Raw genomic sequence first — 19,970 nt, forward strand, 5'->3', positions numbered from 1 at the left:
ACGTTGAGTAGCCTGTATTTATTGTATTAAGACCATCTCACTATATTCAGCTGACTGAATTATGTGAGATATCACATGGATTACACAAGAATTGTTCAGTAATTAATATTTCCCAGACATGATATGTAGTTATTAAGTACATTTCTAAACAATTAAAACTGTGAAATGGCCTCTTAATGAAACCAAAACCTTTGCTGTTTGAAAGGCTTTACAACTGCAATGCTCTGAGAGCTTAAGGTTTTATTTCTGTAGTTCCTTTGGAATAAAACACATGCTGCTCCTGGTACATAACACAGTACATAAGACTGCAGGAATTACAGTTCAGGCCAGGTTACAAAAGCTGTTTCTAAGCTGTGTTTGTAACTAAATAGTGATGACCACGCGTTGGTGCACAATCATGAACTCATATTCCCTTCTTGCCACCTGGAACTTAATGGACAATCTTCATTAACTTTAATTAAAGATGTTGCTACTTTTCAGATGTGGATTACAATCCAAGTGTATTTTAAACAGCTCAACCCACGTATTTCCCCCAAGCATTACCCATGGCTCTGTTCCCCTGGTCCACAAATTTAACACACTATATCAGGCATGAAGAAGGGGAAGCAGAGTGATGGTTCCATAGCTCTAAAGACTCCACCTCTCCATCCCAGTAGGTTCACCACAGCTAATGATTATGCCACTTTGCTATTTTCCTGGCTTGCAGTTTGCTACAATACTGTGGCCTGTCACTAACTTGAATATCTGAAGAATATGAGATAAGAGAAACGTGAGGTATCAGAACTGCACCCTAACCCTTCATAGTTCCAATCATGCAAACATGTCTGGGAGAGTTTGATCACTCTCCATTTATCAGAGCACAAATCTGAATGGGATTTATTCTCTTGCATAGAGGACACATGAGCCAGTCGGCATCTACAAATAGCTAAATTGCTCAAATCTCTTAAAAGGTAAGCCATATGTGAATTACCTTGTACTTGGAAAATGCCTTCAAAGAGTTTTAAACACTTCTGAGCAAGTTTGCAGGATTAGCACTGCTCCTTTCTTCTCGGGATAGTGGTGGCACATTGTAAAATGCCTCTTCCATGCTCCTTGCCAACATTAAAATGTCTTCACACTGCATTTTCGAATGTCATGTTCACAAGAACACAAGAGGATTTCTGGTTCTCAGTGGGATAGTGTTATGTTTTTCCAAATGCAAACAAAGGATATTAAAAAGCCCAGAGTGCTCATTATACCGCTGCAGCCCACCAGAAACAAAAGTGTGGATTCAATTTTCCATCACATAATGACTATATCGTGTACAGAACTGGATGAACTGATTTATTACTTAGGAATTGTATTAATTGCTGGGCTGTTCTGCCATTGGTTGCAGTGACACATGCAGAGAAAGACCACCTTTAGTGCTAGATACAAATAAGATCTGTCACAAAGGAATGCTGTCGTTACTTGATCGAATCTCCCATTTTGCTCAGCATTAGTGACACAGTATAACCAAAGACAAGCATCAAGAATTAAGATATTGTTCTGCAGGAGTAGAAGAAAAAATAGCATTAACATTTCTTGGAATTCAATTTGTCTGAAACTTTGTTTTCAGTGCCAAATGAGGTGCATTTTCTGTTGAGATTTGCTCTCCAGGGTAAAGAGAGCCTTGTCTCTGGTAGGATTAAAAATCAAAGAAGCCAAGTTGGATTAGTCACGTAATGATTAACAAAACAAACACCTTTTTTTTGCACTAAAGGCATGGAAATATGGAGTGAAGGAGACTTCCTTGACCATCAAGTCTCATACCTGTATTATTGCAGACACCACATCATATAATTCTTTTCATAAACATATCAATCTTATCATAATCTGAAGTAATTTCTACAATGATGTTTTCAGCATGATAGTATCAGTGATGTGGACAGAAAAAAACAGCAAAATTTCCTCGATGCAAATACTGTTTCATATGAAATTTGCAGTCGTACCACAGGATTTCTGGCAGAAAATGTCTGTTTTTTTTTTCTGAAACAATGTTTGAAGATTTACAAAGCCTAATTTTTCACAATGTCATATCATAGCATGCAAAACACTACAAATAACTGAAAAAGTAAGTAAACTCCCTCAAAGCTTTTTTCTACCAATATAACTTTATTCTGTTGATTTAAAAAAAAAAAAAAGTTTTTCATTTAATGTAAACTATATTCTTACATATGACCTTATTGAGAGCCCCTGGTATTGCACTGAAGCACTCTTCCTCATTTAATGTGCTGCTTCTTAAACAAACTGAAGTTGAACAATCCTTGCCTGAAAATCAGATTAGCACTTTCCTAGAGGTAGTGTAGGTAATTTGCATGAGTGTGCAAATGCAATCAGAAGTAAAAGTTGAGTGCTGGGCATTTATATCCCAGGCTTGCCTGAATAAAGCAGTATTAAGCTTCTCACTAAGTCTGAGATTTGTAAAGATATTTAGATGCAGATAAGATGCTTAGAGGTGCATTCAAGAAAGCCTAGGACTTTTCTGTCCTGATGATTCATTCTAATATACATTCCATTTACATGTCAGCAGTGCAGTGCTGCAGTAGAAGCAACATGGAAAACAATAAAACACAAGAAAAAACAGTAACAGCAGAAATCTGGGTACAGTGAAAGCAACTGTGATGGTCTCAGTGGCTTTAATGCACTCAGACTTCCATCCAGTGTTTAATCCATACGTATTCCTCTCAAAAATCTGGAGATTTCTTTTGCTAAAAGCAGAAAGCAATGGGAGAACTATTATATTTAATGACATGCTACAGGACAGCTGTATTTAGAAGGAAGTCCCAGGCTGATTTTCCTTCCCTCAGTTCTGTTTTGCAGGATGGAACTATACCCTGGTGAAAAATGAATTTAAAATCAACTTGAGGAGAAGTTCTCTCTTTCTCCTGAACTTTGATTCAAATCTACTGTCTTCACATATTTTAGGCTGATTCGGCTAGACCGTGTCTCAGCACTAAAGCTACTTCTTGCATATTGCAGCTGTAGGGGAAAATACGTCTATGTATGAAGAAAAGTGATGGAGTGAATTAAACTCCAAACACATCCTCCAGCTAATTTTTTAATAGTCTGAGCACAAAACAGGGCCTTGAGGGTAGGCAAAGCTTTTCAGTAAACCAATCAGAACTGGATTTTATTTAAACATCAGTAAAGTCAGTCCCAGAGAATTCAGACACTTGTATACAAAGCAGCCGTATCTCACTGCGAGTCTGTACAGTAGCTCAGCATCTCAATTTCAATCGCAGTTCATTCCCTGCTGGTAGTTTTTGTCTGCAAACAAGCTGAATGTGAGCTGACAAGGGCCCCCAGAGCAAATAATATGAGCACTGGAGGAAGAAACTCACCCGGACACGATGCTGACAGTTGTGCAGCCAATTCAGAAAAATTGCAAAACAAGAACTCCAGCAACCGTGTCCTCTGCTGCAGGAGCTGCATAGCACACTAGTAAGAAATAGAGAAAAACTGATTTAAAGAGTTTCACCTTCTGAAACACACCTTATGTTGGCAAAATAAGTATGTTCCATAGCATAAAGCAAGGCATCAGCTCTGTGAGGCCAGGGGATGCAGGCTATTTGGTGAGGTTTTCTAAGCAAAGTTTCTTCTGCATCCCTTTATCAAGGGACTGGGTTGATACTGAGATGTCTAGCCTGCAAACCCTGCCTGCTCTGTAGGCCTGCAATGGATCTGTAGAGGATGTTCCTATGAAGGCTTTATAAATCTGATTTTTTTGTGGTCTTGCTGTGTGGCCTGGGAGTAGTAAAAGAGATGCATTTCTGGCCACAGCTTCTTGCAGGGATGCTGGTCACATCTGACTGAGGCATACCAGGATGTGCTGAATCTTTAGGCCTCCAATCTACATTTCCTTGCAAATGAGCATCCACCACAATCATGATGATACACCATATCACGTAATACAATCTGTGCCACCTTTTTGGAATATCAAGGATGAGCAGGTATCAAGCTAAATGACACATAGGAAATATGCTACTGCACATGGGAAAGATGCATTTGAGAGAGTAATTCTGACAACTGCACTGTGCTAATTACACTCCTGAGTTAAACACACCTCTGCATAGAGTTTTACAATGGGCATCCTTTAGTTTGTAAAAGACTTTCAGACAAAATGTGCTAAATAAATGGAAGACGCCACAATTACAACACAACTATCACTGTTATAACAGACTTACCTAAATTGCTCAATGTGGAGATGATAGAGACTGTTTATTTTGAATCTCCAGCTTTTCAACATCATTACCAGCTTTAAATAGATTTTTAATATGATAATATTCACTGGCAATGACATCTCTCCCTTACACGGAGAACATGGCATCTATTTGGAATACAACAGCTAGCTATTTATTGGGGGGGGGAGGAAGAACTCCTAGCGCTACATTTCCTTATTTAGAGAGGAGAAAAAGCTTTTTTTTCAGATAAATCCCCCAAAATAATTTGTGACCTTCAAGCCCATTTATCAGACTACTTCTCATTTAGAAGTTATTAGAATTTTAATCTAAGAAAAACAGCTTAGACAACAACCTGCTGTTTTAATTTCTTCTAAGAGGTCTGATTTTCAGAGTGTGGATAAACACAGAAAATAAGTGTTCTCACTAACAGGACATGTAACATATAGGCACTGTCCTTACAAAGACACCTTTTCTTCCTTCATGTCATTTTAAAGGCACTTCTGTAGCTTGCATAACTAACAGAGGAAAGGAATACAAGGCTTTTTTCTGCAGTTAGTTTATACCTGCCACAGGAGCTCAAAAATCAATGTAGAGAAGCTGCCTTTGGAGATGAGCTAATGTTCTCTTTACTTTTGCATCATTCAGCCAAACCAAAGTTTATAAAACAACAACTCCTCATGAGATTTCCAGTAACATTAATTGTTGGTCACAAAACTTCAAAGAAAAACAGATATTTATAGCTTAATTCATTTTTCTTTCTTTTTTTTTTTTTTTTTTTTCCCACACACTTTTACCACAACACTTTCCAATTCGGTTCCCATGAGCACACTGAAAACAGAGTTATATCCGTTTCCTGCTGTGGCAACCTCCTTAACCACTTCACTCCTGGTGCTGCTTGCTCTCTTTTTTTCCAGTGTTCATGTCTTTTCATTGTTTTCCCCGGTGTGTCACATTTGCATTTTCCCACATCACTTTATCATTCATCTTTGCTCTATTCAGCCACCCGCACAACAATTAAAAACGTATGGGAAATGAACTATATATATGAAAAAACAGAGATATATACAAACACATGTATGTCTCTGCGTGTGTGTATGTATATATATATATATATATATATATATATATAAACAAACTAAACTAGGAAAACTTTTCTTCAAAACAAAAGCCTACTTTTCAATAGCAAAACTACTCGCTAAATTTACCCATTTTTATAAACATAGAAGGGGGAGGTGGAAGTTTTTCAGATATGTATATTAAATATTTCCCTATTCTACTGGAGAACTAATACTCATAAACACTTATTTTTAACAATTTAATCAGCATATTGATTAGGTTAAGGAATCCCTGTAAATCCCTATGAGCTGAAGTTAACAATGGCTTTTCAAATGCCATTAACCATCACCTTGCAGCTTTCTCTCTATTATGTACCATAAAGTTAATCATGTGCAAGACAGTTTTTCAAGAGAAAAATCTGCTATACAGTGCAATGATCACCTTGGTATTTTCCTAGAACAAAGAAAAGGTCTTTCATAATAGGAAAAAGTCTATGCCATCAAAGAGTGCTGGGCAAGATAAATCATGGGTTTCCTGCAAAATTTCTCAGGTTATCTTATTAAAGGCTAAATTCTCCAGACCTTTCTTTTAGCAGTAAAATCCCTGTGCCTGTTATCATGAAATCAGCCAAGGTTTGTGTTTTTGTAGCACATAAACTGTACTGGTTTGAAGGTAGATGCAACGGTTGAATGAATTGAGTCTTGCAGAGGGAAGGTGGAGCCTTTCCACACCTCTCTAAAGCAGCTACCTCAAAGGCAGATGGTCTTCAGGGACAGGATCAGAAAGGTTCTTATAGTATCAACATCTGGAAAACAGGTCACAGGATTTTATCTCTTGGCTCCACTGAGATGTGTGTGCCATGCTCAGGCAACAACCAAGCACAGAGTTCCTCCACTCAGCACTCATGGGGCTCCATATTAATTTCTCACGTAATAGGAAATGAGATACATGATATGTTATGCCACTGGCACATACAGGAGGAAGTTGCTTATGTAAATGAAAAGATACTTCCATAAATCATGCCATGTAAAGTCACTGACCATACTTTACACAGCGATAACTTCTAGAGGAGATCATTCATTAACAGAGTCAACTATTTCATCACATAGAATAGCAGTGGTGTCATAGTGAAAGAAATTCACGCTATCACAATTTTTTTTTCATTTGCTTATAAAAATCAATATTTACCTACCCCTATGGTAAATTAGATAAATTCATTTAACAAGGAAAAGTTACCATGTACCTAGCATGAAGCATGAACTTACTAAAGTACCATATGCTGCATATGATATTCAAGAGTTCAAGCCCTGCAAAGCATTTCACAGGGAAAGCACTCAGAAAAACATTTCAATTGATCTTTCTTTCCCCCCTCTATGTTCCTTTGGCAACTGATTTAAAACTTAGGTGCCAAATTAGGGTTGCTCTAAGGTTTCTATTACTCTTTGGCACACTGAGGAGCCAGTGATTTAAGACAATATGAGATGTCCATTAGCTGTAACAATGAATTCAAATGCTTAGAAGCCAGGCTATAAATCTACCCTCTTGGAAAGATTAACCACTGTTTGCCTAAAGTTAGCAACTCCGTCTTTGACAATAAAATGCAATGATGATCCCCTGCTCTAGCTCACTCACCCCCACACTGAGAACAGCCCATGAGCTGCATCCTGCAGGAGTAGCAGCCAGGACAGGGGGGCATGGACAAAACGGTTGGGAAATGCAGCCTTTGGACCCCTGCAATCTTAGAGGATTAACTAAGTGCAGAGGCCAGGTGCCTCCTGAGTGTTCGCAAGTCTCTCTTGCACCCCTGGGGCCATCCTCTCAGGACACCTACCCAAAAACTTGTGGAGTCAGGAAGCCTCTGAAAAAAAATGATCATAGCAAAAAATCCCCAGTAAATTCCATCTCCCACCACCACAAAAAACATCCTTCAAGGCTTCTAGGACTCTGCAGATAGTCCTGAGGGAAAAGGCGCTTCTGCGTTACCCTGAAAGCAACCATTTATTAAGAGTTTCTAATCTGGCCTTGTACACATGGCTTGACTACTGCTTATGTCTTCCCACTCTGAGGCCAAATATAGCTTTTAATTGTGATTTTTGCTGAAGCCTTTATTGCATACATAAATTCTATACCACAGGTAATGGCAAGATGGAGCTGCTCTGTACCTATATAGTCAAGGATGTCTGAGGGTCAGCAGTGCAGGATGCTGGACATATGGCAAGTAGTGGTATACTGCTCACAGTTTATGAGTGGTGGATTGCCACTGCATGTGCTAGAGATGGCAGATAGGAAGTGAGACACAGGAATGGATAAATAGAAAATGATTTAACAAGAAAAGAATATTTTGTCCTCCTGAGGTGTTTAGATTGACAGTACGCCATTCATTCATCCACTGGACAGTTACATCATGGACAACAGCAAAACCTAGCAAGCAGCATGAATTTATTACCTCCATTCAAATTTTGCAGCAGGTTTTGGCAGGCTGCTAAAGCTGCTAATATAGCAGTTATTGTGTTGATGGCCATAAACTCATTTGTAATACCATAAAACAAAGTTGTATGATATCCACAAATCAATTGCTCTGTTTAGACATTATTTCTTACACAAACAAGTAGCTGTGGTCTTGGCTAAAAGATATGTCAAAACCAAAATGCAAAAAAATAATCAAGGACAAAAGCAAAGGATACAACTACTCTCAGTGGTGTTGTCTCATCCCCCCCTCCCTCTTTCCACAAATTTCTATTACCAATGTCATTGAAAGTAGGGTCAACAGGAGTGTTCAAAATGCAGTTCTGCTGGATGATGAGGCTGGTCTGTGGCTATTATTTGTTTCAAGAAATAGATGTTTGCAACAGCTGCAAATGCCAAGACAGACTAGAAAAAGAAACAGTAATGCTCAACCATGGAAAAAGAAGAAACCCACAGTACAAGGCCAAGAACACACAACCACTTCCTCTGAAAAGCTGCTACTCTCCTGTTTATGCTAGAGCTAATGTTTAGGGCATCCTTACCTCAATAGCCACGCTAACAGAAAATCTTTTAATGCTTCAGAGTAAAAGAGGGAAAAGATAATTTTGAGTAAAATCAGTTAATATTCTTCAGGAGACAGCACTGCTTGCAGTTCCAATGCTTAGCTTCTGAGTATTTGTTGGAGCATATAAATGCAGGCATTTCACCTCCTGATTTGCAAACATGAAGGAAAGATGGTGACAAAACCAAAATGGTCTGTCTGCAAACAACCCCCTTCACCACACGCTGGCGGTGAAAATACACAAGTGCACTGCTCACCGCTTTCTGTTGGCCATTATTTGTTATGGTATAGTGACAACTCTAGGTGCAGAATGTCCAGGGTTGGAGGACAGTGACATCACATCTAACTCCATGTTTTACAATCCCTCCCTGTGTTTGTCTCACATTCTCCCACTACAAAGTAGCTCACTAATGATGATGTTCTAGATGTGGTGTTTTATAACAGCAACAAGTGGTTAACCAATGTAAATCCCACAGAGAGAGCAAGGTGGGCTCTCAGGGTAAGGCTTATTTAGGGTGTAGTGCCTCTTTCTATGAAAATGCAAATCAAAGGCAACTGAAACCCACCCAATTACGGCATGGAAGAAATTTACTGTCAGTTTACACAAGAGTGAAAGAAAACATTGGTAATTATGTACAAAGGCCAGAAACCTTGCAATGATTATGAACAAATAACCACACTCCTTTTTATAGTCTTCTGAATAAACTCCTAAAGACTTCTACAGTAAGCAGTATTACATTCCTACATCTTAAAGACTAAAAGTTATTATTAACATTAATCACCATCTTAAATAAATGCATATAGCAAACATTCCTCCTACTGCACAGAAACATTACAAAAAAACCCAAGATCAAATGCTGATGCATCTTCTTTCTGTAGAAATTGTAATGACTGGTTTTTCACAGGGACATTTAGCAAAGTGACATCAAATACTGGTTTTAATGAAGTCAAGCATAACCTTCAAGTTCTGAGCAGTAGGTTTATGCCAACATTGACTAATTTGGGGGAACTCTAAATCATAGATTATTTATTTTTTTTCAAATCAATTTCTCAGCTGAAAGCATTTGGGTATCTGATCAAACCTCCTGGTAAGACTTGTTTATACTAACCATAACAAAAATGTGCATTTAAATTCCTTTGCACAACAGTCGTGTTATTACACCAGTCCCTGCAGAGCATGGTGTTTCTCCATGCTAAAACGTTGCTGGAAAATAAACGTGCTTGCTACAAGTGGAAAATCAGGGTGAAAAACTGCTCCAAATAGTCAAAAATAGGAGTAAGAAGCAACCAAATAGTTGAATAAAAAAAGAAGAGGACTAAGATGGGCACGTGAATGGAAATCTAGGGAGAAATCTAGGGGGAAATCTAGGGGGAAATCTAGGGAGAAATCTAGGGAGAAATTGGAGTGGACTGTTGGCCTTGTAAGCTCAGCTCCCACTTCCTCCTTAAGCTAGGAGAAGGGCTGGCATCAGTCCCCCTGCATCCTCCTCAACTCAAGAGGACTCCAGTTGCTGTGGGGCACGATAGAGAGAGGGGTGGATGGGAAGCTGGATTTGGTGATGGGGCTGCAGCCCCACAGCTGTGTGGCCCAGGCATGAGGGGCAGGATGAGGCCTTGGCTGAGCTGTGCTGTGCTGGTGCTGCTATGAGGAGCAGACGGCCCTCTGAAGTCAGATGGCTTTTTAGTTCCTAACTGTAAAGTTTTATAATTTATTAAATCTACTTTTCTAGTTATCTAAAACTATTAACACGATTGTTAAAATTCACAGTTTCCACTTACTAACGAAATGTGATTGTTTTATCTGGACTTCTATTATATGAATAAAATGTAACACTTTGTCTGGATAAAATGGCCCCAGAGTTTCATTAAAAAATAACAGCCTAATTCCCTAATATGAAGTTATTTTAAGTGTTTTATTAATATTGTCTTCTAAATGCACATAAGTGTGATCCCCCTTTAAGTGCAATATCTTTAGGGCTAGTTGTAATTGTATTTTTCTTATCAGTTGCTTGTGCCTGCATTTCAAATATTCATTGCTTACTTCAGGCACTTCACTCAGACAAGAAAGAGTGCAGTGAAAAAGTATTTAATCTGGACACTATTTGAATATGAAACTTTTCAGCCCCCAATACAATTGTTCTTGTCCCTTTTCAGCAACCCAAACTACCTATGGCAAAATTCCTGCAGTGCCTATTTATCTTGCAATTAGTTTCACCTGTTAAAGCCATAAACAAAAATCTGTGTGAAACATGAAAAGCCAACCTGACCCATAGAATAAAATCCTCTTTCCAATGAAGTCCACATTGAATTAAATTATGTGTAAAGGCAATGATGTTTCCCACCTAACTTTAAGCATCCACAAGGGGTGCCTGTGCCTGATTTCAGATCCTACATACCCTCCAGGCCATCAGTGGAGAAAGGAAAGAGGCACCTCTAGTGGGCAATTCTGATTTTATTGAGTGCCTGGAGGCATGTACTGCTTTCCCTTGGCTGAAGCATGCCAAGAAGTCCAGCTCCTGCGTTAGTTACATTGGTACTTAACATTAAGTTGGGATATCCAGGCTGGAGCATGTCAGTTGAAGGACAGAATCACATTTCTATAACTTGCTATAAATGAGAAAAAAATGTGTTCTTTTGGCAAAGAAAGAAATAATTCAAAGAGTTCCTGTTAAACCAATATTGTTGGCCATTTATTAATGACAAGGAAGGGAGAGAGCCACCAGAAAGCTTTGGGGAGGAGATCTAGTTCTTTGTTGGCGCTTCATATAGGGCAGAGCGAAAGACGGCACAAACTGCATGTCTTGACAGTTTCCAAGCTTGGCTATGGGCACCGAATTACCTGATGTCTTTGAATTTGTCTTTGCAGGGTCACACATATACAGCTGGGAAACCACAGGAGGGTGTTGTGATAATTTTACAGGAAAATTATAAAATGGAGATGTGTGTTTTCTATGACTATCTCAATACAGCTATAATTATACATTAATTTTCCCCTTAGACTCCTCTGTAGGCCCTGTATTTCTGAGAAACTTTTCACTCTTCTCATGCTCAGGGGTTATTGAGAATGCAATGGGATGAAGAATCAGTGATTTTTCACCTACCCCTTTATATGAGCTTTTCTGCATCTTGTTACTGCTTCAGGAATGCAAAATGGGGCCAAGCACATCTGAACAGAGAAGCTGGGCAAAAGAAATGGTACCTTCTGTTTTGCAGTTCTATCTTTGGGTATGTATAGTAAAAGGCACTGACTGATTATTGCTGACTTGGGTGATCCCTTTCCAGAGAGAATCCCAAAATCAAATTTACTAAGAGGAAGTGGGGAAAGTGCAGCTCAGCATCCAGACAATCTGCTTCTGCTATTTATATCGGGGCCCGGGCTTCTGCCAGCAGCCCTTTGGTCTGGATGCCATAGCACAACCATGGTCAACTACCCAGACTACCTGGAGCCCTCCAGGTAAATCTATACGCTGCAGCTGACTGGGGTAAGCTTTTGTTACAGGGTTTATGATTTAATATATCCTGAGCACCAAGTATTCCTGGAGCACAGGACAAAAGGACAGGGTTACATCACCTTTCTGACCACATCTGCATGAGGAAAAGGACTTTTGTTATCTTGCCTCAGGGCTCCTGTGTGTGTATCTGACAGCAAGCTGTAGAGACTAATGTTTACAAAACTTTGCATAAATACAGTTTGTTTTTACATTTTTGCTTCCCAGCAAAACAGTTTTAAGCAAATAACAATGAGAAAAAGAGAAAAAACGGTCTTTAATATTTCTGCATGTATTAGCTACCTGAAGATGGTAATCCACAAATAGGATTGTTTTCAAAAACTACTTGTTTTTGAATCTTTTCCTGTGTCAACTCCTGAAAACACTAGGCCATACTTGCTTTGTGTTTCCTGTCTATTTTTTACAGCTTACTGAGCACAACTGACATGCAGACAATTTCTAATTGATTTTTCCCCAAAGTTAAGTCTCCCTGGTAGCATTTTTCCCACAGGTGATAGTGGAACTGGTCCTGTTAGCACAATGGAGTACATAAGAAAACACTATTAGATGGATACTGTTCGTGTGTCTATACATACCAATAAACCAAGATAAATGATCCATCTCTGCATACTTCAGGTTTGCATAATGGCTGAATAACAAAAGTACATATGAAGAGTTTTTCTGCCAAATTGGATTTTTTTTTATTTCATTTAAGCAATCCTACCTGTCAGTGGAATAAAGCTGTTTTGAACATGTTCCCAATCATTTGGCTCTCTTACTAAAGTTGGTATTTGCTGGTCATGCCACAGCTTGGCAATGATTAATGTGAAATTTACAGTGTCTACACAAGAGTGCGTTAAAGAACTGGCAACTCAAAACGACATTCATCATATTGGCTCTCATACTAGTGCTGCACACTGAGGTTTTCTACATCCAAATACATGCTGTCTCAAGTAGAAATTCACTAGGTCAGAAAATACCCCCTTTTCTTTACTTCATAATATTCCATAAGGGAAAGTCGTTTGTAAAAACATAACAGGAAAAAAAATCAGATAATTTGTATCAGTCTGTGATCTTCTGATAAATTATGATTAAATTACTCATGAAGATCTTTAAACTGAAGTAGACATAGCACGTAAAACAGAGCAATTTATATTTAATTGTATTAAACTATGTGTATACAGGAGAGGGTCATATTTGAGAAAGTCTTATCACAAAAAAATGGCTTAACACAAATGTAGTCCACCTTTTTTTCTGCAAAAATAACTGGGTATTAAAATCAATCCATCCAGATACATTCACCCAACAGCCCACAGAGAGGTTTACTGGATACAGCATACACTAAACTGCCTGAAATACAAAGGCTAGACAGCAGGCTCAGGGCACTAAGCTCCCACACCACATGCCTGAGAACATGGAGAGACTGCATGCTATCCTTACAGGAGGACAGGGGCACATAACATATTATCTACATATACAGGGTCTAACAGAGGGGGACCTGTGCTTCCTAGCATCAAGGGTAGTGGAATCCCCCCCAAATTAATTGATAATAAAGCAACTTTGCCCCATATTTTCCTTAGTCTTCCTTTTATCACCGACATATCTATAGAAGTTTTTCTTGTTGCCCTTGACACCCCTGACCAGATTTAATTCTACCAGGGCTTTAGCTTTCCTAAATATATTTCCTGTAAAGACCTCAGAAGTATTCTCAAACAGCAGTAATTTTATGACTTGCTTTCAGAGATTCAGTTGATTATAGGTGACAGGATGGATCCTCTGCTTTGAAAATCAGGTTCTGATTGTGGAAGACTTGAACTACGTTACACAGTAATTTAACTGGTAAAACATAACTACCCAGCTTTCACCCACAGTACATTCATCCTGGGTGGCTTATCCCACCACCAGTAGGGTGGACAAAGTTGGTTTTCCATGGGACTTCCTTTGCCAAAAACTACTGCAGGAATTTCCAAGAGAGATCAATGGTGTGGTTTTCTAATGTGCTCTTAACATGCTTCCCAGAGAAAAACATAACTTCTGTAACGGTTAAACATCCAGTAAAATGCCTCCATATTTGCACTGACAAAACAGGAGGGATTCTATTATAAACAACCAGAGGCTTGGCTGTTTAGAGTAGGTTGTAACATGCAGTAACATGGACAAAGCTAAAAACGTAGCTTAAGAGAAACATAAAAAATTATTTCATGGACCCTTACACTGATGCAGAAATTGTTGTTTTTCCATTGGCCATATCCTACAATCAGCGCTCTGCAACCTGAGGGACTTCCAAGCTTCCAGTTAGCATCACACAGCATCAGTCATCTTATTTTAATCCTTCTTTTGAAGTGAAATGCCTATTGACACTTTTTTCTAATAGTTTGCAACGTTTTCTAACAACTTTACAAATGTCAATCACACTTCATTCCAGACGCCCTATTGATATTGATTTCCTCACTCACACTGTATCTGATTTACTTTAAAGATATTCCACATCACATCTAGCATATGATAAACAGAAAAGCTGCTGCAGGACCTGTGCTATGTGGTTTTATTTGTTTATCAAGAAGAACATGGGCTCTTCTTTACACCTCATGAGAGTGCAAAGTCTTTATCCTGATCTCAGTGACATTTGCAATAGCTATATATATAATAGTACTTAAAATACATATACTATTTAGTATGTGTGACAGATATACATACAGAAGTATTTTCTTCTGTATGAAAGCTTTACAGAACAAGTATTGTTTGGGATGCATACTGGATTAAGAAAAACCCTTAGCAAATATAGCATTTGACAAATTAGTGTCTAAAATCAGAGCTTCCCATGGTTGCTTGAGAAGCACACATGCTCCTTAATAAAAATGGGTACTTGATTTGTTATTAACTTTTTACATCCTTGGACAAAAACAAAAAACATTTCAGTAAGAGTTTGTACAATAACAGTCATACCTAGACCTATTTCACACATATTAACTCTTGGGGAAGTTTCAAAACACTGGAGTTAACTGGAAGTTATCTCTAACCTACCTCTGAACTTTTATTTCTAACCTAAAAATAAGTTGTTTTCTTTTTTTCTTTCTTTTCTTTTCTCTTTTCTTTTCTTTATATATGCTTACTCATTTGCAGAATTCTTAGTGGAAAACTTTGCATCTACTCTGTAAAGGCAAAAAACAAATTTCCACCTGATACAATTCAAAATGCCCCACTGAAAAAAGTTTTAAAAATGTTTCATGAAAATACCTTGTGGCAGTGAAAAATACTGCAATGCCGGATCTGAAATGCACAGTAAGTCCTCAGATAGAAGGATCTTAACTGCTTCAGAGGTACAAGCTGTTTATTCCCCCAAACTACCCAAGAATTCACTGTATATATGATGGCGCCTTGTGCATATGTGGGAATATTGAGAAATTATTTACCTTGAGTCTGAGAAGAAAACTAGAAGTACTGCATTATTTCTATTTTGTTTAATACTTTGCCCTTCCTCCCTTTTTTATCTTTATAAACTCATTCTATGTTGCTTGAAGTGAAAAGAATCTCTCAAACCTCACATTAGCCTGTTGAATGAATACAGCCAAAGATATACTAAGCATGTGTTCCACAGAAAGTTGGCAAAGTTCATTTTGAGATGTTTGTTCTTTCATGGGAATGAAATTCTCAACCTTTGTTCTTATTTTTTTCCCTGAGATCAGTGTGATTTAAAATAGATGAGCTACCAGCCAGATACTGCTGTTTATAATTGGATTGCTAGCAACTCTCATTATAATGACAGCAAACCACTGAACATAAAGATACTATGGCTTATTGTACTGAAAGAGTTAAATTTACAATGTGCCCCCCATCCAGTACTCTAAGGAAAAGTAGAGGGGGTTTTTGTCTGGAGAGGAAACCGTCACTTTGTGTTTTCAGGTTTGTGGAAAAGCCTTTTTTAATGTAAACATTCATTAAACTAATTTGAAGTTGTCATTACTCTCCTCCCCTGCTGCTTTATATCAGATTATTCCTAAGTGCTTGGTGAAGAGCCCCATAAACACACAGTCTATTTCCCTGCAGGGTATAATCACACAGTTTGCACTGTGATTTATGCTGTATGGCACTGGTGAGTGTCCTAAACTTTGAAAGGGCTTAGTTCTTCAGCAGATGCACTACTCCCTTTATATTTAAACAAAGTTCAGCTAACCCTCCCAGCCTATTACAGACATTGTTTAGGTCTTTCGCTTCACAATAAGGCTTGTTAAGTACTGATTAAACACAAAACAGTGACACTTTTAATTAAGGAGATGGGAATTCAGAAATAATTGCCTTTAAGTTTCAATAAAAAACATTTTACAACTGTTGTTGTCCCTTCCCCCTTCCCATACCATCAAGAAACATCGCTAATTTAGAAAGGAATAGATTAGAAACATGGTTTGGGTTGTGGTGGAAATGCTAATTCTGACAGCAGAGGGTCTTTTCTGATGTATTTTATAACAGTAAGATCCTGGAGGAAGTTCTATGATGCCATCTTGAGCAGAGAAAGCAAGATCATTTTGCTCTGGAGACTGGAAACCTGGGAATAGCTGGTGTTATCAGCGTCTGCTGCGTTCATGAATATCGGAGGCCTGAGAAAGATAAAATTTCTCTCATAGATAAGATAACCGGTGATGATTTCAGTCTACTGCACTAACAAACGTTAATCTAGGAAATGCAGCAATTACTTTGATAATAAAACACTCTTCAGGCACTCCATTTATACACTTTAGACAGTTTGCACATGTTGCATGCCAGTAATGGGCTGGAAATGTAACACTTTTCTCATGCAAGGAGTCCCAGTGGAGTGCATCACTTCAGGAGGGCAACGACAGCCACCTGACATGCCTGAAGAAGGGATGCAGATGTGAGGCTCCTGGAGTTGCTGCTCCTACAGCAACACCATTTCCACCCCTCCACGCCCCCCCCCCACCTCCTTCGCATGATATTGAAGTGAATTTGCACTTGGCCGAAGTCAGAACCTCTGCATGCTCCAGATCCACGCAGCTTGATGGTGCTGTGTCACACAAATCTGAGAAGCAAAAGACAGAAGCAGCCACCCCCCGTCACTTCTGTAGTTTTTCGGAGAGCCCACAGCTCACCCTAAAGCATAAAGTTCATCCCTATGAGCCTAAAGTTCACCTTCCACCAGTCTGTGCCATCAATGGGTAAAGATTTACCTTGTCTGATAAATCTCCCTATGTTTTCAGGACCCGGGGATCAACAGCCAACAAGCAGACTCAAAGAAGAGGCTGCACTGTGAAATCAGAGCCAATATTCCTTAGCTGCACTGCTGGCAGAATCACCACTGCAGTATGCTCTGGTCTCCAGAACTATTTTTGGCCATGACTGCAGATGAATCCTGTGAAGCTGAGGAACACTAGCAGGAGCGCATTTCAGAGGGCTAATGTAAAATAAAATTACAACCCCTCTTCTTCACCTTTCAGGTCTCTTCTCTTACCTGTCTCCCTTTCTGTTATGATAGCAGCTAAATCCAGGTCTGTGCTACAGTAACAGTACTCAGAAGAAACAACATTTCACTTCTTAGTAATTTAAACCTTAGTGGTACCTAGTTAAGATAATTAAAGTTCTCTATTTTTCACTGCAAATTATTGATTTTGTTAAAATAAAGTGTAATTTACAGCCCATACGTAGGACACACAAATCCTAATGGTGCATTTAAAGAGAGCAAAAAATAGGACAGACATTTAGCATGAAACATATTCCTTGCAATTAAAATCAGAGTGTGCTTTCTTGTTTACCTATTTGTGACTAATGGATTCAGGTAAGATACATTTAACATTAATATCACATTTTCTAAACAAACTGTAGCTGTTAACGTATTTATAGGTTAGCATTAGTACAGGTCTGTACTTGGATGTAACATTTAAAAGAAATACTTGTCAGAATACCAAGAACAACTATTAAGTCTAAATGCTAAAAAGAGCAAGTGAGAAATTCGGAACTGCATGAGTGGCACTTTTAAGTTCCACAATATCAGCGTAAACAATGTAAACCTACCCACCTAGGGAAAGGAAAGGTGAGAAAATAGCAGGAAAAGCAACTAAGGGGAACGTGTAAAACAGATTATGTGTGGTGAGAAAGTTTTATCTGACACCTCTTAGATATTTTTCCTCTTACCACACCTTTTCTTTCTTCTCCCTGTGAATTACACTGACTCATGGTATGTAGAAATGATGAACAATTTAATTTGGCATGTTCAACCCTAGGAATCCTAAAGAAAGGAGAAATAATCCTAAATTGTACCTGTTTAAAGCCAGCTCCTCCAGTCACATGGTGCTATAAACATTTATCAATCTGACATAGCAAGGCTGGGCCCCCATTATTATCCTTTTGTGACCTGCACAGCTGGTCCAAAAAACAGTTGTCTCCAATTATGCCCGCAGATAATGGTGGGTAAATTCAGCTGTGCAGTATTAGCTCAACCTAAATATGATCCCATTTGACTAATTTCCTAATTCTTAGCAGGGTGCTTAAAGAACCTATTATCATGCAGACTCAAGGAACACAGAAGTCTGGTTATTTGCATCTGTTCTGTGAAAGGCATTTATCAACTGTGCCACTAATTTGTTACCTACATATACCAATCACAGACACTCAGTGCCTAAGATAATTGCATATGGAATTTGTTTAAACTTTTAATGTTGCATAAATGGGTGTTTGTTTCCAACCAATATATCTTATAATTAAACAGCTTGAAATATGAAAGGTTGAAACTGGGTCAAAAAAGATATATTCCTTCATGAAATCATGTGTGTACTCATTAACCCAGCTGGAATGCTGTTGCTGGCACGAATGCTGCTACTTGACTGAACTGTGATCATAAAGGTCATTAAATGGGTTAAAAATAAGGCAGCAGAAATATGGAAATTACTTGCATATATAACCATGTTTTCTGCACAAAGCAAACTGTGCAGCATGGTTTCTATGCTGTAGAGTACAACCTGCCATGCATTACACTGTCTGGGTTTTTTGAAATCTGATTAACATTCTCAGTAGCCTAACATAAACTCCTAGAGCTGCAGGCATATTGATATTTGGATTTTCTTCCTAAACTCACTTCTCTCTAATCTTCTTCCTGAACACAGCTGTTACTAAATCAATCTTCAGTGTTGTTTCTTTACAAACTTCATGTCCATTTGGACTTTGACTTTTTCATACTTCAGGGGAATCTGCTATGAGATCTAACGTACTGCCATGTAGCAGCCCCCAACACATGTCTTCTGTAGGATCCAAACCAAATTTGGACTCAATTTTCAAGATCCTTCATGGATATCATTCTGGTTTTAGCCAGAAAGATATATGAAGGAGATGTATATGCACTTCCTTGAATCTTGCTATACTTGTCACCTTCCTCTCAACACATTCCCTGTGTTTCTCAACAAACCAAACTTCTTCATCTCCTTTCCTCACATCTATCATTATTTCAGGAATCTGTCCATGTTCAAGCACTTAATTATACCCTTACTTTATGAACTGCTTCAATCTTCATATGTCCTGACTTGCTGTGTTCTGCATCACGCTGCTCACGTTAAGGTGACAAGAAAGTCGTACCAGCACATCTACCCATGAACAGACTCATGTTAAAGGCTTACTGTGCTTGACTACCTGAAATGTAATTACTTCCTAGATAAATCCTAGGTTCTCCAAAGTGGATCAGATTTTAAGAAATACATTTTTCTGCTGTAACAAGAGGACAAACTAGAAATAAAAAATCTGAAGACATTGAAGAGAAAGAGTAAGTTTCCCCAGGCAACAGGAAGGCAAGGATATGCTTATATCAAAGCATTTATAAAGAAAGACAACAAAAATCCTGGCTGAAAATTATGGCAAACAGCAGGATTCAGAAAAGAAGCTATATATTCAAAAAGGGAACCTAAATCAAATGGTCCGTGATCAGATCCTCAAGAATAATCAATAGCCGTGTAGAAAGTGATACAGAGATGCTGCACAGGCATTTTGTAATGCACAGACATGCACTATCTGAAATGAAGGTGATTCACTTTGGCAAGGTTCCTCCTTCAAGTATTAGAAGTCTTAAGGGACAAAAGTTGTAGCCAGAGGACTTTTAAAGCTGTATGTCTGGGAAAGTAGGTACTCCAGCTTCTTTTTATGAGGGGAGAGAAAAAGGAGAAATCCTAAAACTGACAAAAGAGTAAGTTGATGTTCAGG

General features: G+C 38.5%; 1 protein-coding gene and 1 long non-coding RNA gene across 2 annotated transcripts in view; both read right to left on the reverse strand.

The window, feature by feature from the left end:
* The window catches only part of WWOX (WW domain containing oxidoreductase), a 526,234-nt gene that overhangs the window by 78,885 nt on the left and 427,379 nt on the right, over positions 1 to 19,970 (reverse strand). The window lies entirely within an intron of this gene.
* Positions 713 to 19,394, reverse strand: LOC130594908 (uncharacterized). Its single transcript, XR_008971190.1, has 3 exons — positions 18,045 to 19,394; positions 3,363 to 3,459; positions 713 to 1,117 (listed from the first exon to the last, which is right to left on the reverse strand). It is a non-coding gene; the product is annotated as an uncharacterized LOC130594908 (long non-coding RNA).

This window comes from Pezoporus wallicus, unplaced genomic scaffold (genome assembly GCF_028554395.1).
Source record: "Pezoporus wallicus isolate ANWC-B61680 ecotype Strahan unplaced genomic scaffold, APGP_CSIRO_Pwel_v1 contig_420, whole genome shotgun sequence".
In the NCBI taxonomy this organism is placed as follows: domain Eukaryota; kingdom Metazoa; phylum Chordata; class Aves; order Psittaciformes; family Psittacidae; genus Pezoporus; species Pezoporus wallicus.